The sequence below is a fragment of the Strix aluco genome, chromosome W, assembly GCF_031877795.1.
Source record: "Strix aluco isolate bStrAlu1 chromosome W, bStrAlu1.hap1, whole genome shotgun sequence".
In the NCBI taxonomy this organism is placed as follows: domain Eukaryota; kingdom Metazoa; phylum Chordata; class Aves; order Strigiformes; family Strigidae; genus Strix; species Strix aluco.
The window spans coordinates 586,434-610,147 of record NC_133970.1 but is presented as its reverse complement, the minus strand read 5'-3'; the positions used below and the strand labels follow the sequence as shown (position 1 = coordinate 610,147).

At 47.6% G+C, this 23,714-nt stretch overlaps 1 protein-coding gene across 1 annotated transcript in view; it reads right to left on the bottom strand.

The window, feature by feature from the left end:
* LOC141917695 (phospholipid-transporting ATPase IC-like) overlaps positions 1-10,211 on the bottom strand; it is a 39,515-nt gene extending 29,304 nt beyond the window's left edge. Inside the window, exons 1-2 of the mRNA XM_074811092.1 lie at positions 10,022-10,211; positions 7,240-7,375 (exon numbers count right to left, since the gene is read on the bottom strand). The gene's annotated coding sequence lies outside the window, so the exon portion shown is untranslated. The remainder of the gene's footprint in view (positions 1-7,239; positions 7,376-10,021) is intronic.
* Positions 10,212-23,714: the final 13,503 nt, after the last annotated feature.

Sequence of the window (23,714 nt, the reverse complement as noted above, 5' to 3'; positions counted from 1 at the left end):
TTGTTTCAATGTTAAACAAAATCCTTTTAGAGCAAGACATAATGCTCAGTTCCTCTTAGAAGTATATAAAATATACATGACTGCATAAGCCCTGCAGCAGTCAAGGATTCTGCCCTGCTAATACCTTACATGGGGACCACTGGAGGGGAAGAGTTGAGGATCCTTACCTGCACCGTCCTTAAAACAAAAAATACCAGAGGATCTTTGAATTGCTCTAAGACAAACAAAATAAGCTCATGCCCCTGGCACACAGAGATTCAGCTTAGTCTATTAATCTTTACTCATTAACTGATTAATGATTCATGAACTAATTAATCATGCAAAGGGTTAGATGAGATGTCAGAAAAACACTGAATTTGTTCTCTATTACAGATGCACAGCTGAATGGAAATACCTAAAATACAAACAGAGGCAGCCTGTGATGCTAGCTGGGAATGCCAGGGCAACAGTTTGGTGGGGGGAAGTTCAAATTAATTGTATTCACTTTACCTCCTCAAAGAGCTGAACTGCCAACTGGAAAACCCTACTAACAGAGGAGATTCATTAACTGTTACCCTGCAGGCAGCACAACCCTGTCCGCTGAGCTGCTCTGTGCTGCAGGCAGCACCACCGTAACTTCTGCAGAAAAAGGCAACAAAATCACACACGTCAGGGATTTCAGGCAGCATTTACTAACCCCGACACCACAAAACGCAGAGGGCACCGTCTCTGCAGCTGAAGACCTCCTGGATAACAGCCCCGGTGGCCACGGAGGCTGCTGGGGAGTGTTGCTGCCTGCTCTGTACGTACCCGGCCCTCGGGGACCAACGGCGGCCGAGGGGACGACGGTCTGACTGTCCGGGAGCACTGCAGAAAGGCACCCGGGGCTGGCGAGGAGACCACAGAATGGCACCCGGGGCTGGCAAGGAGACCACAGAAAGGCACCAGCAGTTGGGAGAGAGCAGAGAGGTGTTGTGGGACAGAGGATGAAGGAGTCCTCCAGTGACAGAGTGACAAATTGGTTTAGAGTTAAGTTTCTTGACACCTAGTCTGCATGAAAAGGGCTAGCTGGGACGTCAAAGAGATGTCAGAAGTTCAGAGGAAGGTAGAGAGCGATCACGAGGTGAAAGAGGAGATGGGAGCAACAACAGCACGGAGCAGCAGAGAGGCCAACTAATACTGAGCCAGCAGAGGAAAGAGGAGAGCGCACATCCACCAGCACCTGGACGTTGGATGGACACAACGGAAACCAAAGGTGAATTGAACATGGCAGGAGGACAGGCAGCCACAACTGATTTTTGCAGCAGTCACTATTCAGAGGAAAAAAAAGGCACCACAACTCAAAAAAAAAAAAAGCTAAAAAGGTTATGCCATGCAGGAGAAAAACTATTTATGAACAATGTTGAAATAAAATAAAAGCAATGGTCCATTCTTAAAAGGGTCTACTCTCAGAAGACAGGCAATTTCTTACATTTGTGTGCACTGCTTATGTTCAGACTTGAGCTGAAATAACGATTACTTACAAAACAGTCTTTGAAGTAAGGCAAAAAAAGGGTTTGGTTTGCAGGAGCTGGGGGTAAAACTGTTTCAAACAAGATCCCACCTGCTTTTGCTGTTTCACAATAATATAAGCAGATATTAACACTGCTTTTACAGATCTTGCATCGAAGGGACTAATAAAGAAAGCTACAAATAAACAGGCTTCAGAAATTTCTCTGAAGGCATCATCTCTCACATCAAGCTTAAATTCAACCAATAATTAGTAATGTTTGAACATATGCAGTGAGAAAGAACAATAATCAGTAAAACAAAATTCCAACACAAGAAGAGCTGCACAGTTCCTCTCAGAGACAGGACGAGCATTTCGTAAAACAAGATCTACCTGACCACATGCAAGGCAAGCTACACATTTAAAGCCCGAAGGACCCTGCTGCCTGGGGATCGAGCTCTGCGTTTTCAAGGGCAGCAAACACCGTGCCACCAGCAGTGTTACACACGAGGAACTTTCCTAAGTTTTAGAACGTACCAACATCAATATTTGAAGTAAGAGTCATAAAACAAACTCAAATAGTACAAAAAGCAAGCTCCGAGAGACCTTTCTGAACCACTTTAGGTCTCTGGAGTTAAAATAGGACAAAAAAGCTACATCAGGCGTTTCACTGATATTTAACTATGTGTTTAAAAAATTAATTATTCTGACACCTTCAGTTGTAACACGTTGCTCATCTTGCCAATAACTGAGATTTTAAGCTAAAAAGGGGAGTATGAAACAAAGACAGCCTGTTAGGTAAACAGAGCACCTCAACAGCTGCTTGCAGGCCTGCAATCCAAACAACCAGGCAAGAAATCTGAGCCCACGGAGTACTCTGATGGCTGGATCAAAGCAGACACACCTGTATTTAGGAGACTCAAGTCCATACCCCGGCTTATACCCCTGACAGGATTCCAAATGCCTTTTCGTCAACAGGCGGCTCTAACGATGCTTGAGAGCTGAGGTCTGTAATTGAAACGACAGCTCACAATCCGCTCCTGGGCAAGGCTGCAGTTTTGTCCCTTTGAAAATAATCTGGTCACCAATATCAAGTCCTGGGCAAGCAAAACAAAACCACCACCTCCTCAGGATCAATTTATCCGTCCTTTCTGACAACACAGACATAAAGCAAAGTATTTAACCCAGATGACCATTTTGTAAACCTGACTGTGGCCAACAGGCTCTGAAATGGCTAGGAAGGGCACAGAGAGGCGTCACCGGGGTAATCCCCACCTCTTCACCCCACTAACAAACCAGCAAATTCAGCAGAACTCCAAGGCACAGAGACTGCTTCAGAAGAAGGAAGCTCTGCTTTACACAGCAAAGCAGGAGGTGTACAGAGGTGCATCTTCTCTAAGGGCTGGCATTCTCCATCTAAAGAGACAGCAGCAGGCTTCAAACAGATGGAACAAAAATCAGCTTAAAACAGAACAGAGGCAATGAGCAGCACAATTCAAAGCATGTGGATGGTTCATACAGTCAACATACAAAGATTTTATCTTTTTTCACCTGGTGGCAGAAATTCATATGGCTATTATTAGCTATTGCTATTTTTAGGGCATAAGAAAAGAAAGATGATTTCTGTGAGTTATGGCACCAATACACCCAATGCAGTTGCTTAAATGCAAAATGTTTTCATATCATGAAACACAGAGAAAGGGGCAGTAAAACACACCAGCAGCCCAACTTCTCACCACACAGATTATCGGGGGTTCTGTAAATATCAGGGAGAAAGCAAAATACTATTTGTTTTATTTGTAAAGTGAAATTCCTACAGCCAAAAAAGGAGCTGCTACCTAACCTGCTGCTGACTGCTACAAACACCAACTGAGCGGGCAGCCCTAGGGGAGCACCCCAGCACCTCCGAAAGAGCCGTTACCTTGGGGCACTGCACAGTGCCCATCTCCGAGCCCGATAAGCGTCAGATTCAGCTGATGCTTCCACAGTTCTTGCTCTCACTATTTTATCCTCACAAAGCAGCAGCCAGGACCAAAGTCCTTCGAAGGCGGGATACTGTGTTTCTATTCTCACTTCAGTGATCCCAGTATCGTCCTTCATTAAAAATGTATTAATCAACTAATCTACCCGTAACAAGAGCTTCTACAAGGAAACAGGCAAATAATAAAACTAGATTTGCTTCCAAAATATAAGACACAGATCACACATTACTCAAAACAGATATGAAATTTTACTGGTAACAAGTGCTTGGACAGGCAGATAGAAGCATCTTCTGGACAGCTCAAACCTTCTAGGTAATCTTTATGATGTTTTAAGAAAAAAAAGTAGTTACTTCAAATAGCATGAATCAGCACAAACAAGCCAAGGAAATAACCTTCATTCCAAACACTAGTAAGCTGCGATTAGATTGCCACACAAATTACATGCTTTAAGCTTATCAATTTCTATAGCTACTCATACGTCACAATTATATTTACTCCATTGAATGACCACTTGAAAATAATTGAACACCCCTGAAATTGCATCTTCAAGGGGAACAATTTCTATCAGCTATTTGTTCTGGAACAGACTGACTTTTGTATGCATCCTTGCAGTTTGCCATGACCATGGTAAAGCCCAGCTCTTGAAACGCCGTGGGGAAAGGCAGCCTCAAGAGTTCCGATGGCTGTCAGAAGCCTGCGTGCTCCTGTTCCCCGAGGCAGCCTCCACCCCGAACCGACAGCGCCGTACATCAGCAGTGGGGCAAACTGAATCCCGAAGCGGAAGCCTTGACTCCTCTAGGCCAACCAAGTCCACTTTGCACGAGGCAAACCCCACAGCCCGTCATTCAGAACGTATCGTATCGCGTACAGCGTGTGCCCTCCGGCATCACCCTAAGCGCTGCCGGGGACCATTGGGCAGGCACGGCCCCGTGCTCGGGACAGCCAGGACAGACTCTGCCCAGCCACCACGGCCAAGGAGGTTCCTGGCAGCTGACGCAGGGGCACACCCCAGTTCCCAGGGCTGCTGCAGGAAACCAGAACTGCAGAACGCTCGCACCAGGCAGTGCAAAGGGGTCAGCTTACAGCCAAGGAGGAAATCAGCAGAGGTTTGCTTGAGTCAGAGCTCCCACAGCTCAACAGTTCCACCTACAGTAAAGACCTCCTGGGTCAGGCCTGCCTTTCCGCAGTAAGTATGCTCAAACCACACTTGAGAGAGTAAGCTAATCAGAAGCAGGTAGTAAGGAAACAATCTCCTGACCCTACACACCTTCTTCATCGCACTGTGACCCTGGAGAAAGTTCCCACCTTGAAACTGCCTAACATGAGGTGACTCAGAGCTCCCACTAAAAAAAGGCTCAAATTCCAGTGATTAGAATATGGCTACGGATAAAACGCTCGTGCTGAGGTAGTGCACCTACACATCCCAGGACACCAGAACACACGCCACACTTGGCGAGTCCGAGCTCTTCACCACACGACAGAACCACAAAAGATTCAAGCAGCACTTTTGGAGACTCAGGCTGTTGCTGCAACATGAGAAATCCTTGGGGAACCTGTTTTGTAAGAGCAGGTCCCAAATGAGTCAGCCTGGTTGTAGCATCTATTACCGTCCTTCACCCAGCCCCAAGTTTTATATACATACACGTGTACAAATATGCCCACACACAATTTTTATCTATAAAGGTCATTTCAAAAAAGGTCGTTTCAAGCAATTTGTGACCACAAATTGTGCAGAGGCTACTCAGAATTTAGTCTGAATAGCAGGGGTTTGTTTCACTTTCCACAAGCATTAGCATCATGAAGTTAACATCTTGCAGTATCTGTTCCTCAGAAATAATGCATCTTACAGGGTCTGTACTCTAGCTGAGAACGAGCAATAACAGCAGTGTTAATATCCACCAGAGGAAGAAGACCTGAAGATGGTCAAACTCTAATGAAGAACTGATTTTCTCCTTATCTCCCCTTACCACCGATTTTGAAATTCTAGCGCCAGGATAAAAACCTGGGAACGGCACAGTGCAGACACCTGATGGAGAGTCGCGTGCACACAGCTGCACACTAAGGCATCATATGCCCGCAGCGCCCCACTCAAAACTTTAACATCATGCTTATCAACTCACCCGTGTCTGCAGGGGGAAAAGAGAAGGGCCATAATTGTGCAGAATAAGGGTGCTGGAGAAATAAAGACATACGCAAACTTGCGCTGTCATTTCCCACTATATAAAGGAACTGCTTTGGCAAAATGCGTGTACTGGCATGGAATGGCTTGGGCTGGAAGGTACTGGAAGGAGGCTGGTCTGCCACAAAGCTCTGCCTTGGCACAGCACTGGAAGACAGCCACGGCACCTCTTCCAGCTTATGCTGCTGTCAGAAACGCCCCCCCAGCCTTGTACGATGTACTGAGGGCAACCACTCGTTAAAAAAGGTGTTTCCAAAAAGGTGGTTCAGCTACGCCTTTTTAACTGTGAGGATCAAGGACTTACCAGACTGGACTACTTCCAGCTCCAAGAGATTTTTTTTATTGGCATCATACACAGCCAACCCTGTAATATCCACAGATCTTTCTTTTACAAGGAATTGACTCTGGTCCCTCCTTGGATGCTGTAGTGACACTAATTACCTGCACCATCAGGAGGCAAACACCAGCATAAAATTGTCACACTTTGGTACCACCAAGCTCTGAAATCCTACTTTCTCCATTTATCTGCAAAGTTGGTTGAAGAGAAGCGACAGTTTCTCTAATGAATGTACAGAAGACCCAGCTAAACAAGCTGAGGCACCAAAACCCTGAACCCCCCCGCAGAATCACCCCGCAGGTGAGGGAAGAGGGAGTACAGCTTTGTACTGTTGACAGATGTCCAAGACCAACCTTGGGGAAAAGAAAGGAGAAAAGAAAAGCACAGCATCAGCAGAGAAAATGGAAACACAGGGGCACCAGCTTCTGAACACCTTCCCTCCTAATGGTTCCCATCTCAGGTCTGCGTGATTGCACCAACCAGAGAAGAGCTCCTCATTTAAAAAACAACCAACACGCCTTCCTCATAGAGGAAGCACCAGAATTAAACCAGTGGCCACTGTGTACTCACCTGTACAGCTGCCTGTTCTAATGTTACGATTGCTGTGTACGAAAATGAGTACGAAGGACATTCCAGCTAAGTGAACTGATCACTATGAGCCAACAGGGCTACACAAGGAAGAGATCAACTAGTCACCAACAATTTAACAGCAAATAATAACAACAAAGAGAGACCCAGAGCCTACAGTCCGAGTGGCCTGAGGCTATGCAAGGATGGTTGAAGACGGGCCACTTCCAGAAACAAAATATTAATTCTACCCATTATCTGCACTTGGATTTTTCATTAACAGATATGCAGAGTTTCCATCATTTAAAGTCCAAGTCAAGACAAGTTATCTTTGCAAAAGATAGTGAAGTTGGTAACCTTTGTTCAAGCTGTAAGCTCGAGCGTACTCTGAAGGGTTTTCAATCTGCCTTTTACAGGCAGGTTGCCTCTCAAGGTTCATGTTTTAAAACAGGTATCTTTTGTTTTAATAAAGGAAAAAAGAATTATTTTTGTGCACACATAACCCGCATTGTTTGGCGTGGAAGATTTTTTGAACTTTAAATAGAGTTATCTTCCTAGGTATTACCCTTCCCCATCAAAACCAGCAGGTATTTTTAACTCTAAAAAATAAAGGTTACTTCCTGCTAACAAGGTTAGAGATGACACAGCAATACACCTTTTCTGTCAGCATCTAAAATTGACACTAAAGGTGTTTTCCTAAACTGACCTTTATCCCACGCAGTTTGTGGCTGAACCAAGGGACGGCATCACAGACGTCGCTTGAAAGGCTGGTAGGGGCAGCGCGCAGAGACCACGGCCGCTCAGGAAGAGCCCCCTGGATCGGACTTTAAATCAGGCTCCATCTGTAATGAAACAACGTTAGAAAACAGTTTCTTGACTGACTTCCCCCTCATGAGACTATGCGCATGCAGTAACAAAAGCACGTTTCTTTTAGGCAAAGAGGGAAATTCACTTGCCTTGCAAAGCTTTCTTAGCAAACATAGAGATTTCTGGTTAGCTCTCCAAACCCTTTCATGCTACCTCCTCTTCCTCTTCTCAGGCAGAAAGTCACTCTGGCAACTGACCTGGTTCTTTCCTTGATTTGTTTCCTGTTTTCTCTACAGTGCTTATTCTTCCCCCCCCCCCCCCCCCCCCGTTTATTTGTTTTCTTTCAGATGTTGCTTTTGTTTTACATCTCCCTGTGCCTAACTGTACACCACTTCGTAAACAAAACCACCCATGGACTTTCTGAAATTGCCCATCTCTATTGTCAAATTAAAAACATATTTCTAATTCATATAAGAACACGTGAGGAAAACAGACACAGCACTAAACACACCACTACACATTGCAGAATAATTATGTAAGCTTGCCAAAAAGCCAAGGTGCGGCAGCAGCGCTCTGTCACAGAGCACAGCAGCTTCAAAGCAGAGCTGAGAGCTCACGCACCACCAGGCTCCCAGGGATATAATGAGAACCACGTTCTTCACCCCGACAAGTACAGAAACACAGCGAGGTTAAGTGATTTGCCCAAGGCCATACAGTAAGTCACAGACAGAACGAGGGTTAAGTTTCAGAAGCTCCTGGCTAATACCCTGCATTCAATTACGTCTACAAAAAGCATCTCATTTAACAGAGGCCAGATAAAGGAAACAGCCAAGCAAGAACATCAAACCCCCTCATAATTAAAATCAATCAAACCCCTCCCCATATTTAAGTGCAGGTAGCACTTTACACTCAGGCCCAACACGATTACCTATGGCATGAAAAAAAAGCCACAGCAATAAAAACACATGGAAAACAAGTTCTAACTAATTTAAATAGAGGGCTTCAATGCAAAGCAAGCAAGTGGCTTTTTGAATTCACCATCACAAACTGCAGAACAAGAGACTAGAACATTCACAGGCTATCTCACAAGGGAAGAATAAATGAAGAGAACAGTTCAGAAGTTACCAAAAATATGATACCTAGAAGTTAACAAATACAGGTCTGAGACAGATACAGAAGCAACCACACACAATGTGAACACCAGTAACAGCAGTGCAGAAGCTGACAAGGAAAAACACAAAATGACCAAATACCACTTGACACTTGAACCAGACTTTGAAGACAAATAAAAAACCAGAAACAAACAGAAAACTGTGAGCAAATCTGAGCCAGTACGGACACTCATGCAGGGAGCCCAAGGACTCCAGCAGCAGCCACTGAGGCGGGGACTGTACAAGAACCAGGTTAGCTGCAAGTCCCCCTGACTGGCCCAGGGCACTCTTGAGCCATTCACATCCAGACCCCCACCAAACACACCAGATGAAAGGCACCGCAGTTATTCATTACCAGAAACTATTTATTGCCAGAAGCTCCCTGTACAGTACGCCTTCTTCGGTTTCAAAACGTTCAAACGCTGACATTCAAGCCAGCGGTGAAATGCTTCATTAGCTGCTCCACTTAACACAGTTCCGTTCACTCTAAGAGAAGGGATGCTATTTAAGCTATAGACACAAAGCAGTAGGAAACATGACTGAGATACTGATTTTTCAGGGGGTCAAAAAATGCTTTTCATCTCCCGAGTGAGTGACCAACCTCACAAGTAACTTTTCCTGTACTTTCTGTGGCAGAATTATGACAGTTCCTTAATATAGGCACTTATTACTGCTCTAAAGGCTGCATAAACATTGACTTACGTGTAATCACCCCACAACCATGAAACCTATTTTCATAGATATGGGGGGGAAAAAAAAAGGTAAAAAAAGCCAGAAGCAGAGTAACCAGCCCAAGGCCACAAAAGCAAGTCAGTAAACCGGTGGTATCTGCCAGAGCCCAGGCAGAGAGCCAAGCTGCATTTGTCCCCCGTGCCTTACCTCCCAGCAAATACTTATTCTTTCCTCAACCCAAAGTATCAGACCGGGGAGACTCTGTGGTAAATCTGACAGTCAACGGCCGCGCATCTTTCTGGGTGGAAGGGAGACTCAAACCACTGCGAGGGTGTGGAGCGACACTGCCGAAACGCGCTGTCCCGTCAGGCACAGAGGTGAGAAGAGCCCCTCGCGCGGGCCGCAGGCCCCGGCAGCCCGGTGGGTGCCCGGCGCAAGCAAAGGCCTCACCTGGCAGAAGGGCCGTCGCACCGACCGGCCGCCTCAGCACCAGCCGCCTCACGGGCTCCTGACGAAGCCGCTCGCCTCTGGATGAATATTTAATAGTTTAAATATTCATGGCGCTGCTAAACCTCCCCAGCCCAACGGAAAAAAGAGCTCCCCGGGGGCCCGGCCCCGGCGAGCGCGCCCTGCGGCAGCGCCATCGCCGCCTTCACACCCCGAGCCCGGCGCAGCCATCGAGGCGCTGCAGCTCTCGCCCGACCGCGGGAGGCTCCGCACGCAGCGGGCGGTACGTTGAGACCGAAGATCGCTTCAGCCCCGCGCTGGCGCCAGCCCTGAGCTCGCCCGTGGCGGCGGCGGCGGTTTGTGGCCCAGCCCCGGCGCCCCCCGGCCCCCGCTCCGCTACCTCCTACCTACCTGCCGGCCGCCGGCCCAGCCCTCACAGCCGCTCCGGGGCCCCGCCAGCGCCCCGGCCCGCCCCGCCGGACTTTGCTACCGGCGAGAGGAGACGGGGCTGCCCCGCGGGCGCGGCTGGGGACCGGCCCCGCACCGACCGAGTTTCGGCAGCAGCCGGCCCGCGGAGCCGCCGCCGCCCCTGGGCGGGCGCAGCCGGCGGGGGCACCTGTGGGCGCGGGTCCCGGCGCCGCTCGCTCGCTCAGGGCCCGCTCATGCCTCCGACGGCCCCGGCCTCCCCGCGGAACCGCCGTCAGACCGGACAAACGGGTTCCCCCGGTTCGCCGGGCCGGCCCCGCCGCGCGGGAGGAGGGGAGGGACCGCGCCGGCCCCGGTCCTGTCCCTGGGCCCGGCCCGGCCCGGCCGCCCCCGGCCCACGGGCGGGGGGGAGGCGCTGGCGGCGGCGGCGGGACCCTCCCGCCCCGGGGCCCGGGCCCCGGGCCCCGGCTCCGGTCGCACGGCGGGACGGCGCCGGCGCCGCCCCCGCCCGGCCGAGCAGCGCCGGCGGTGCCGCCCCGCCGCGGCAGGTGAAGGGCGGGAAGGCGCCGGCCGGGCCCTGAGGAGGCCCCGGGCCCTGCAGAGCCCTTTAGCCTGGCGGCGGGAAGGCGGGAAAGGCGGGACGGGCGCCGCCTCACACCCGCGGGCGCGGGAAGGAGCCGGGTGGGCTCCGCGGCCCAGGGGCTGCAAGCCGAACCGTGAGGGGAAGATGTCGGCGGTAGTAGAGAGCAAGGAGAAGCCGCTGCCCTCGACAAAGGGACCTCGGCTCTCCCCGTCCTGACGATGTGTCACAGCACGGCCGCCGGCCGCCATTACGCGCTGCCGGGGGCTGTTGTCACCAGGAGGAGACGCGGCGATTCTCTTGGGTGCTGGGGGGCCACATCGCCCCGAAGGCTGGGGAGCGGTGTGGGAGGGAGAGGATGGACGCGGCCCCAGGCCTCGAGCAGGCCTCGCTTCAGGCCTGCTCCGGTGACCGAAACCAGCGCCGTACCGACGGGGCCGGGGTGACAACGGCTGTCGCCGTCTGCTCGTCACCCCGCCGCGTGCAGGGGGTCTGTCTGGCACAAGGATGGCGTTCGCTGTGTCCCCGGGCACCGGGCCCTCCGGGACGCTTGGGAGGTCCCCGCTCCCCGCCCAGGCTGCGGCACGGGGGAACGGATGCCGACATGGAGGCGGCACAGCTCCTGCCACAGGTGGGCTCTGCCTCCCGCTGTTACTTTAAGTGACAGCATTGCTTTGTCCCGTCTTGATTAGCAGAACTGTACAGCGTTACAGAGAAAACTTGGTAAGAGGTACCGAATTTAAACCTTTTGGCCTTTGTAAAAGGTCAAAACAGACTCCTGGTTCCCAAGTCCTTTTAAGGAAGGGTTGGAGAGCTGGAGGATGATCAATCATGATATTGTTAACACTTGAGACAGATAGTTTTGTTTATTAATTAACAAATAAAGTGGTTATGTTCTGGGTTGACAGTAGTGCAGTCCTGCTCTATGCTGTATCTATTTGCAGTCCTCTTCACTGTATTTTTCTTCTTTCAGGCTGCAGCAAAATACCTGTAAACATCTGGGGAGCCTACTGGGAACTCATCAACTGAATGCGACAAGCTCCAGCTGTAAGTTTTAATTCAGTGAGTTTTCATAAGCTTTAGTACATGATCCTGGAAGCTGCTATCCTTGGCTATGAGTCCCCCTGACTTGAAACCTGGAGATCCAGAGGTTTTGCTAGTTTGTTTGTATCCTGGGTTTGTTGGTGGGGTCACCCTGTCCCAGAGGCCTTCACGCTGTTGTTTTGCTGCCACACACAGACACAGACACACACACACAGAGACACGTGCCCGCCCTGTGTCTGCATTCATCTGGCAGCCGTCCTGGTTGCAGGCGGGAGCAAACAGCACCAACGGCCTCATCCTGCTGGCACTTCCCCCTCCACGTACACTTGGTGCACGCAGAATAGAGTCCCTCACCCAGGAAAGTATTTAGAGATGGAGTTTAATGAGAATTCAGGCCAGACTGGGCCGATCGGGCAGTTCTTCCCCAGACCAGCCGGATCCCTTGCTTCTCCACCCGCCCACCCCGGCTCGCACCGTTCCAGAGGCTCTTCCCTGCCGCCCTCACATGTCTGGCAGCCCCCATCCGACTGTGCAGTCGTGGGTGTCACAGCTGTGGTGGGTGTCACCCCCAGCCCTCACAGGGGCTGCAGCACAGGCTGTGTCTCTCTGGCTGGGGCATTGGGGTGCCCCCGGCCCCGACCCCCTGTGATCCTTTTTGCGCTGTGCATAACCTAAGAGGAGGAATTAACCCCCACCCCACAAACGTCCTGGGCATACAGGGCCCAAAGGCAATGTTGAAGCAGTGCAGATATGAGCCAAGAAATGAACATTTGGCCCAGGTATCAGGAGTGGTGGTATTAGGAAGAGAAGTGTGTGAAGCTGCTGATGGTAGCCTGCACCAGTCTGTGTAGCAGGAAGAATTGCCTAGACTCTTTATTGTTTTCCAGAAATCTCTTCCCTGCAGTGCCATTATAAAGATTTTAAAAGTTTATTATATAGCCCAGCTTAGAGCAAAATGGTCACTAAATGTTCCTAAAGAAATATTTTTTAGGAAATTTTTGCATGCACTTTTATTCACAAATAATGCAGTTTATGGCAAGTGAAATGCAGATATGTTTACTGATCTGATTAAATAGGAAAAATGGAAAATATTAGCTATCTCTTAAAGTGATGATGGGAACTGTAACATAAGCTGAATTCTCTATTGTTTAATATGCTCTTCCTGCAAGAACACTTTCCATTTTTTGCTCAGTAAGTTAAACATATGCTTCTGTCATGTTTTCTTTCTAAACCAGCCCAGCTTCTTTTATTTTCTTTTGAATGAAACTTTATTTTTTATTTGACCTTATTTTTTTTTATCAAGTTTTATTTGACCAAACTTTGCTGAAAATCATTCCACTGCCTTCTGTTCCCGGTTTTGTTTAGCTACACCTATTCTGGCAGCTCCATTTTTGAAGCTGGGTAGGCTAATGCAAATTGAGACTAATCTCCCAGCATCCACAGTGCGATATCTCGTTAAAGGCAGGGTAAAAGCTGATGGTTACGGCAGCCTGATGCCTGCTGGTGATGTCTGGATCCGTTCTTGCTACGGGTGTATCTCTTTTATCTCTTTTATGCTTTGTGTTACCGCTGTTGGTGTGTTCCACAGTACCTGCAGCCCCTGCGAGAGCTCCTGGGCAGAGAACCGAGTCGTACCCGCAGGTGCCGCGACCAGATTGTCGTTCTGTGCGGCTGATGTGATGGCTGGGGAGCTTGGGGTGTGCACGCGGGCTGAGGCTGCCGCCGCACAAAGCCCTTGTCTCCGCTCTCACGTCTGGGTTACACAGTACCCTCTCCCTGCAGCGCCTTGCCTGGCAGCGGCAAAACTGGTGCTGTCACAGTGAACTGCATCAAGGGGATTAATGAGGCTGAAAAAATCACTTCTGTTTTTCTGCTGGGTGAAATTTCACCAGGGCCGGTTCCCTCGTCCAGGCTGTTCAGATTATCTGTGAACTGAAATGTTTGCACTGCATGGAACAGAGAGTGGTACGGTGGCGGAGGAAAACAGGTGCGGAAGGTGCTCAAAATGGGGAAGAAGTGACATTTGAGCAGCAATACTGATTTAAATGCACACCAAGTGTGGCTTTGGGGTCTTGGCTACATTGTCAGTTTGCATGGTTTGGGTTAATTTCTCCTCAGGAACCAGCTGCTGTTTCCCAACTCTACTTCTCACCCACAGAAGGTAAAGAAGGTCAAAGTGGTGACTGGTGTTTGCAGGAATTTCCAATACTGTCATCCATTTTAAAACCAGCATCCACCTCCCTCTTGGGCTGAAACTTTCCATATTGATCAAACCTAAGTGGAATGAAAAGCTTCTTCATACACCAGAGTATTTTAGTAATGCAAAATCCCCTTGTCTTTCAACTGCTAAGGAGGAAACATAATTCCCTGGCAGGCATCTGGTTTGCTCCCCCTTATGCAGACCCCCTCCCGAAGAGGACATTGTCCATGTTTAAACAGGGCAGGGTTCAGGTGACGGTGTCCAGGAAATAGTTTCCATGTGGCTGTAGTGATACCAGCATCTGATCTGTCGCACCTTTGTTACTCAAGTCATATGACGAGAATGAGTGAGGAAGACTACAGTAGAATTCCTTCTGTTCCTGAAATGACAAATGTAGTTTCTACCTTAACATACGTTCTTAGTTTGGCATAACACTAGTCTTATTATTGTACAGGTATATAAACGGGGGGGGGGAAGCTTGGTATCTTGCAGTTTTTAATCAATACACCATCAAACCATCTATCTTTTGATCCCTTGCTGCACGCTTAGCTAGTGAAAGTGTGTTTGATCAGTATATATATGGGAGAACCTGGCTGAGGTTAACACTGTTTAGCTATTCATTTATGAGGAGCTGCTGCAGAAATAGAATCTGCCCGCTTGTGGATGCTGCTCTATAATAAAAGTGATCTTTGTTTTGGACTGACAGGTATGCTTGGTTTATTTTTCAGTAGCAACAATACTCAGTTTTCCTGTGCCAGCAAAAGTCTTGTTCAAATAGACTTAGTTTTCCTCGACCTAAAATGTGATGCTGCATTCCATTGTGTCTTTCAGCACCTTTCTCTTTTACTACCTGCTTCAAATTCCTCACACAGGAATGAAAACAAAGTTAATTAAAAATCAGTAACATTTTGGCCTAACAAAGCAGCAGAGGTTTACTTGTGCCTTTGACAATTCCATTTCTGTCCAGGAAGTTGATTCACATCCAGAACTGAATGTTCTACATCAGTTTTCATGAGGTAGCTGTATAGGTTTGCATGACACCCTTTCAAAAAGAAGATTTTTAGAGATAAAAAGGCCCCTTAACAGTGATTAATTGCTATAGCAGTGATTAATGGCCCTGTCCAAATATTACTTTTCACGCATAACAAAGTACTGGTCCGTGCTTGAGGGTAGAGCAGCAGCCGTTGTGTAAATCACGGATGGGCATGATGAAGGGACTTCCCCTGCTGCTGCTCACAGACCCTGATCTGGGCCGGTCCCAGCAAGTATCTCCAATTCAGTTTCTGGATTTTTCTCCTAGATACTTCCTCTGCCTTACTGCTCAGTCTCAGCTTTCACTCAGGCCCCTTTGCCCCAAAATAGCAACATGCTCTAACCAAAAATACACTCATTTCTGCGCTGTTGCTCCTTCTCTCTTTCCCTGCCTCTACTCTTGTTTGTCCCATTCTGGCAGCGTTTTGTCGCAGCACGTCAGCTCTGGGATTTTCTGGGGAGGCAAGAGGACTGGAGCAGCAATGTTCTTGCTCAGCCTCTCCTTGCTGCCGGCCCAGCGGAAGCACAAGCCCCATCCCCGTGTCCTCAAGCGCGTGGCGTGCTCCCGGCCCCCCGTACCCCGCTTCCTCATCAGCCTCCCGCTCCGCTCCCCACTGGCGTTCTCAGGAGAGGGAGCACAGGGGACAAGGGGGCTTCCTGCAAAAGGATGTAACCCTCCGCAACCGGCCCGTGGCCCTTCGTCCTGCTGCACAAAGCCTTGCAGAAGGAACTGCTGTCGTCTGAAGAAGTTAGCCCTGGCATCTGTTAATTCCTGGTGGATGGAAAGCAAGTTTGTTTTTAATAAACATCACTTAGACATAAGGAAACTGAAACCCAGCACAGCTACGGCAGTGTTTTGAATCTGCCAGGCAGGCTATCCCCTTTCCCATCAATCTCCTACAGATTTCTGTACAACCCCCAAGGTCAATATAAAGCTGCATGACCCAAGTTTGTTCGGTTTCATTGTATTCCTCATCACCAGAATGTTTTAGAACTTCAGACATTATTTCTTTCTTGAGAAGTGGAAATTGTAGCCACATTTTGCGTAGGGAAAGGGAAAAAAAAAAGATACAAACACTGAATTTCTTTTTCTTCAAATCATAGTAACAGCTTCTGTCTAAACTTGAAATCTCACCCAAAAGTTTCTCAATATTGGTCTAGTCTCTCAAAACCAAATGCTATCTTTTATTTTGATCATCAATACAGTCCTTTTCAAAATGAGCTGTATAAAATAAGCATACAGTATTACAATAGCAACCCATGGTTGTCAATTTTAAGATTGGTTTTTTTAAAGCAATGAGCAGATCTTGATTTGAATGACTGAGTACGGTGTCAAGGCAGAGTTCACTCTTGCTGATAACTAATTGTTCAAAAATACTGACGGGCACTTGATTTGAACCTAACACTAATAGTTGTTGCTGTGTAGCAAGGGTTAGATGTATCGGTGATTATATATTGAAGCAGTTCTGTTACACATACTTATTCGTGGTCTTCTTTGAATCATTTCCTAATATGCAGAAAACAGGGAATGATATGGCTTTTCCTTCTATTCCTGTTTTGGATATAACTCCACTTTTGAAACCTGCCATTCAACTAGAAGAGCTCTTTTGGGGCGCTGAGAATGACGTTACCACCAGGGGATTAAACATGTAATGAAGTTATGTCATCCCGGCATGTTTGCAGTTTAGTTTGACCGGGTTAATTACACAAAGACCAACTGTAAGTTTGTGAAATGACCAATTATTTCTGCACCAGACTTCATCTTTGGAGACAGATGTCTTGCCCCCAGCTGGTAGGACTCTTTCTTGCAGCGTTCTGGGAAGGACGAGGTCCCCGAGCCCTGTGGCTGTCCCGTGGGGCCCCAGGCGGGACGGTGTCCCCACAGGGCTCGGGGTGCCTCCGGCAGCGCGGCTCGAAGCCTGTCAGATTTGCAGTTTGAAGCCTCTCTGATTCACAGGCTGTGCTAGAAAAAGAGTCTTCTCCCTGATCGTCTTTCCATCCCTTTCTCTACCAATTGAGCCAAATGGGAAAAAAAGTTCTCCAGATCTTTTTGCTAATCTGGAAGCAACACTAATTTAGATGTTAATTTTGAAAATTACTAATTTGAGGGAAGGGTGGAAGCTAGAACTTGGATAGTTTGTAGAGAGAAAACAAATTGTAACAACACTGTATGCTAAAATATGTGTTTCTGTGTTGGTTAAAATGTGTGAAAGGTCTGCCTGTTTTGAAAATGTATAATTATAGGATTTCTAGATTGACAGTTAACTTTATGTTGCAATTTCATGGGCAGCTTTGGACAGGTTAGGGGTTTTTTTCAGTGTTCTTAAAGGTTCATCTAAATTGATTTAAAATATCCTGATTTAAAGTATTCTTGATGTAGATGAAAGCTGTAGTATTTTTTCAAAGGTGAATTTTTATTCACTGTGACCATTCTTCATAAAAGCTTCATGGAAAGACAAGTTTTTATGTATGCAACAATTACATACAAAATGCATGGGTTTGGGTCTGTTTGGGTTTTTTTTGACTCAGGCCTGCTCTGATAACTTGACTTAAGAAATTTCTGCTCTTGGCTCGCGTTTTCCAAATGGCTTACATCCAGCATGGCAGAGATTCAAGCTGAATCACAAGGCACACTTCGCAATGCCACGAGTGAGCACCAGACCCTCCTAAGTGATGCAGTCGTGAAAAATAGAATTTTATCCATCCTGTATTAATGGTAACTTTATGGCTCTAACAGGAAGGCTATAAGGAAGAGGAAGGCTTGCACAGAGAGGTAGTATCTTCTTTCAATAGCAGCTTCTGTATCTGAAGAACATTCAGCTTTTGGGGTGCGTAAGCCCTTCCTCAGCTCCGAAAGAGAGACAGAAGACTGCAGGCTACATGCAGCTTGGTACAATTTACAATTCCACTGAACTGTGTAAATCATAAATCAGATGGAGAGTGAGTGTTCTTAACCCGTACTTAGTTTGGTGTTTGCTGGTTCTCTTTCAGATCTGAAGACAGGTTTGAGAACCCCAGAGTAGTCTGTCTCCCTACACTATATGTTTGTTACATAGAACTACTTTGGTCCTCCTCCTCACTGCAGGTTGCATTAGTTAATAGCTTGGTGGATTGAAGCGGCAGGTAGGCAATGTTTAACCATTTGTTACTTAGACCTAAAGTTGGAAACGAGGCTTTTGTAATATTTATGATTTTTTGTCGTCTTTTTGCTTTTTTTCACCATTTAAATTAAAAGCTTTCAGACAAAATTGATAGATTAGAGGTCTTCCTAGGTTAGAGCCCTGTTTCAGTGTCAAAGAGGCTGAGTCCAGGTCTTTGACTGCTTCAGCTTTGGAAGATTCAATATCCTAAAGTCAATATTTAAAAGTGAAGGAACTGACAAATCAATAGTAGAGAGAGCTCTAGAGAGAATTCTCAGGGCATAAGAACACCCATGCCGTCGTGTCTTGTCACATAGTGATGTGATTTCAGATGGGTTATTAGGCATTAACATCAAGAAAAGCAGTGGCTTCATTTTGGGCCAGAACCTAAAAATTCTGCTAACAAAATAGTCTTAAATTGTGCAAGGGTGTTTTGGTTTGGTTTCCCCCCCCCCAAGGTTGATACTGTTGAAATGAAAGTGTCATTAACAGGGTGAGCAAAGAGGCTTTTTTCAGCAGTCCCTTAGAAGGCAGGAGCGGGTAATCTGGCAAAGCACGGCAGTGGGTGCTGCTGACCTTTGCGTGCTGGCAGGCGGCCGGTGCGTCTGTCACAGGGGTCCCCTCACACGGGTCACCTCCGCCTGGGGACGGTTCCTGCCTGACGCTTTGCGCCTGCTCTCACGGGGGTGGCACTTAGCCGTGTTGGGGGGAGCGCGGCTCAGCTCCACAGAGATGGACTGCCTGCTAAACTCCGCTTAGAGCACGCCTCGTTAGTCCCTGTTTTAGAGGGTGTTCTCCCATATCCTGCTTATACATAAAGAAATCCTCATGCGATTTTCGTGGCATAGTCGTGGAGATGTGGAAGAAGTTTGGTCCCTGCATTCTACAAAAATAGAAGGATCGTGCTTCATTAATAGACTTGTAGCTGTTGCTTATTTGTTAATGGAAATTAATTTTCTTATCAAGTCATTAATTGATTTATTTACGTGTATTCGGTGTGTTTATTAGTTGAAGTTCTCATGGGACCCTCAATAACGGTATCAGAATGCGTTTTCCCACTCTGCTGGCAGGAGCCGAGCGCCAAAGGGTTCCAATCCGACGACGCACGGATCCCTGCATGCAGGGCTGGCTCTGAACTGCCTCCCGCTGCGCCGGGCTCGCGTTTGACTCACCAGCGTTCTGGGCTGGGATAGCTCAGGGGACACCCAGAGATGCGTTTTTTTGCTGGTGAGCACCGTCCGCGGGGCTGTGGGAGACCTCAGTGCCTGAGCCGGGCCCGCGTGTCCTCAGCTCCTTCCTCGGGCGCCCGCGGCGAGGCCAGCTCCTGCGAGGTGACATACCTGAGGACTCGGCGGCGGGAGACTGTAGGAGAACCTGTAGTAGAGCAGCTTTGCGGGAGAGCTCAACTCCTAACTGTATCCACTGCAGAGAACAAAATCCATTTCCAGTTCCAGCGATTCAAAACATGTTGTTTCCTATACATCCCCTTTTCTGACTGTGATCCATCAACCGTGGGATTTTACAGAAGTCCCCGTTTCTGTGAAAAAAACCTCTTTGCAGTCAAGCAAGCTAGTGATGTTTCACATGAGGAGCAACTTTTTCCCCAAGTGATCTAGTTGTAAAACCAGGGCTTGATGTTTCTGACAGGTACAGAAGGAACCCTTGACTCCATCTGTTTTCTAAATCTATGGTGTATTGTTGGCTTTTAAAGCAAACAATGCTCAATCTTACCTCCAAAAACTATACAAAATATTTGAGATTTATTTTCATAAGCCACAAATACAAAGAATAAATGAGTAGGCAATTTTTAAAGCAAGTAACGTTCAATCTTACCTCCAAAAACTATACAAAATATTTGAGATTTCATAAGCCTCAAATACAAAGAATAAATGAGAAGGTGATTTTTAAAGCAAATAACGTTCAATCTTACCACCAAAAGCTATACAAAACATTTGAGATTTATTTTCATAAGCCACAAGTACAAAGAATAGATCAATAGGCGATTTTTACACAGAGAAAGAAACCTATCATTCAAACCCACTTGTTTCTGTGCATTTTATGTAATACTCTTCCTAAAATGAAGGGTTTTTAGGAAAAAGAAAAAAGAGAAGGCTCAGCAGATTGTAACTACACATGAATCCATGCAGTTCGGCGGTTTCCAGCAGGGTGGGGAGATGTGAGCCCCGCAAAGCGCAGCGTGGCGTCCCCGTGTGTCCCCCCGTGTGTGTGTCCGTGTGTGTCCGTGTGTCCCCCCCCGTGTCCCCCCCCGTCCCGCCCTCCCGCCGCCACACGGGGACGCCATACCCGCGGTGCTGCCGTCACCGCCGCGCGCTGCCGGGGGTCCGGGGGGTCCCGGGGGGGTCCCGGTCTCCCCCCGGGGCTGCCCGCAGGGGGTCCCCGCCGCAAGGGAGTGGGAGGGCGGTCAGGGACGGGGCGGGGGGGGGGGGCGGCACCCCTGCTCCATCAAAGGCTCGTGTCCTGAGTGTCCTGGAGGGAGTGGGATGGCTGGGAGATGAGGTGTCAAACCGTGGCCCCCTGGAACCGGCTTTGCAGTGTGATCCTGTTGTCCTGTTAAGTAGCTTTGGGAAATAGTTGTTACTGGGCTTTAAGTTTTTTATGAGCTCGATTTTAAGACACTTGGAAGCAGCCAGACTTCTCAGGGGACAGGTACCGAACCGCCGGAGGTTCCGTCTGCCCCAGGACAGGCTCGGGCAAAGTATCCACAGCTCAGTCGGCTGCTTTCGTTGCTCACTTCTGAGAATTTTGACAGTGAAGTTTTAAAGTCATGCTTTTAAAGCATTAGATACATTTACTGTCCATTCAGGTAAGTTCTGAAAGCAGAAGGTAATGGAAGTCCTGCACAGTTTGTATAAATCTCAGACACGTTCAGCTGTTGCGGTGCTTTGTGACTTACTGAAGTCTGTGAAATGACAAATTATGTTGCTTTCAGTGATAAACTCAGAATAGTAGAATATACTCACGCTCTCACAGAAATATTTGGAAATGAAGGACTCTTGGATAAGACCAAGGAGCTGAAAAGCAAGTGACCCGATTTCTGTGCCTGTTTTCATCATATTTCCTTTCTGAACTGGGGAATTTGCCAGTGACCACCATTAGGGTTTGAGTCTGACAGGGTGCCAGGCCAGAGGATTGTGCAAAGCCGGGGCTGCCCCGCGCCAGCGTCAGACCGCTCCGGAGACAGGCAGACACGGTTACTCCCACCCCGTGGTGGGACCCACTTTGGACCTTTGTGGGTTTTATCAGGCAGGTTCATAATTCCGTACCTGATACAGCTTTTGTGGAAGGTAATTTCTTTTTTTTTCCCCAGAAGAGCTGATATCATTTAGTCCTAGAGCCACGCGGGTGTTTAGACACTTCATTCCTACTCAGGCTCCCGTTTAGCGTTTCAGTGGGGAATTGAGGTTTGCTTACAGATTCACCAGCACTCGCCTTCTGTGCAGGCACGCCCGGAGCATGCCGCACGCGTGGCTGCGTGGCCCCTACCTTGAGCGAATGCTGCTGCTGGTGTCGCTGGGTTAGAAACGGAGGAGATGTCAATACGGGAGTCTTGTGTTACGGACTTCAGCTTTTACCTTAGGCCTTAGATTTTCTTACAGAACTAGTCTCTGAACCCTTTTGAAAACTGAAATTTTACCATCAGAGTACACTTAGGATGTCTGCCTTTTTTGGATTTTTTTCTATTTTTTTCTCCCTGTCAGTCTGTGTTTCCACAAATCAAAATTCAGTATTTTCTGACTGTCACTTCAGCAATCTGTACAGCAAGCTGTCTTTTGTGATTCTGCTGCGTCTTTCCTGAAGGGAGCATTATTCTTGTTTAGCTCACGCGTCATGTATTTCATTGTTCATCTCTGAGCAATTGTTTTTGTATATTATTGATTTTGTGACTTGCATTGTTGGATGCACAAAACTGTGCGCATTTTGGGTAATTTACTGCTTTCATGCTTTCTGAGGGAAGGTAATGTGTGTTGGCTTGACTGAAGCGGCAACAAAAATCTGCTGTTATTTTATGGAGCTTACAAAGGGAATCCGTCTTGTGCTTCCCTGCGGCTACTTTTGGAGGCGCTTCGATGATCAGAAATGACTATAACATTATTCACAGAGTCCTTTGTGCAGGGTCACTTCGGACTGTTACCCCAGATAGTGTACACTGGTTATTAGTGTACTCCTGCTAGAAAGATGGGAGAAACTAGTCTGCCAGGCAATTCCAGCAATAATTCTGTGAAATTCACTGCAACAGTGGAATCCTCCAGGAGAAAGGTATTAAAGCAATAATATTACTTACAAATTCAAAGTGTTGTACAAACATTAAATAATCTTTAAAGCAATTCCAAGAGATACGTCCTAGTAAAGTAATTTCAGTGACTGAAATGCTGCCGCACACTCTGGCAGGCATTGAATGCAATTACGAAGAAGAAAGTGGAAGAGCACCAAGGACAAATCCTGGTGCTGCAGGCTATGCATCCAGAGGCTCCTAATGGATTGTTATGTCATGGACTCGTACCCTGCAATTGCTCTCCTGCCACGCGGTCTGGCGTGTCTGGACAGGCTACCACAGTTCTAAGACATGAAAGTAATAATAGGTTATGTGATTTTTTTTTCTTTTTCCTATTTCAAAAATAGTTTGTAAGGAGGATACCCAGCACTGTGTCTTACCAGAGACATGCCATGTGAAAGTGAATCAGTTTGTTTGTTTTTAAGGGAAGTTGCTGCTTTTAGCAACCTCTCAAGAGTCACTTTATGTAACGTTTTCATGAGTGGGCTTGTATCAACAGCCGTCCCTATATATAGTTTAGAGGCGTTACAATGAAGTGGCCACATATAGTCTTTCTAAAAAACTTGTCACGGCATCCTTCTTCTTTTCCTGTCTTAGAGCTTCTGTGGTTCTTCTGCAGACTGCATATCATTTTTTGTGGGTATTGCTCTTTGTGCATAACTAACACATGCACATACAGGGAGAGTCAGCAGGGCAGTGGGCACCTTCCCGCGGGGGCTTTGTGCTGTTCAGCAGTTATCCAGCCGAGCACGTGCGTTCAGGTGAGGCAGGATTTCGAGTGGCAATGGCAAGTTTGCATCCATGTAACTGCAGTCAAAAAATCTGTTGAGTCTTTGCTAAAATACAGCAAGACGGGAAGTACTGACGTGATTGACTAAACTTCATACACAGTGAAAAGAAATTATTTTGGTCTTTTTCCTCTTTTTGTGTACCACGTCTCTACAGAAAGGTGCTTTATGGAAGTTAAAGTGCTGTTCCCTGTAGACATGGCTTGAAGGGGAAGGTATCCCATCAAAGAAATCACACAGCAGAGCTCCTGTTCGGTTCCCTGAGCTGTGGGAAAGATTGGATTCAAACAGAATGAGGGGAGGGAGAGGTTGTGCTTGCCAACCAGCTACACTAATAATAGCTGGGACCTTGGGGTGCTCTACTCACTGCTAGGACTCTTGGCCCCTCCCTTTAGAACTAGAAGGACTTGGACTATAACGTCTGGGCTCATCACCGTTTTCCCAAGTGTTGAAGGTGGTGTTGGAGCCTGTGTACGCAGTGCTGCAGCGTGCCATCTTCTATAGCTGGCTCATTTTTATGTTCTCTCTTAACACTGGAATTTTTCAGGGTGCTCTTGAACTGCAAAGCAGAGATAATCATGTATTTAGTGCTGTAATAAA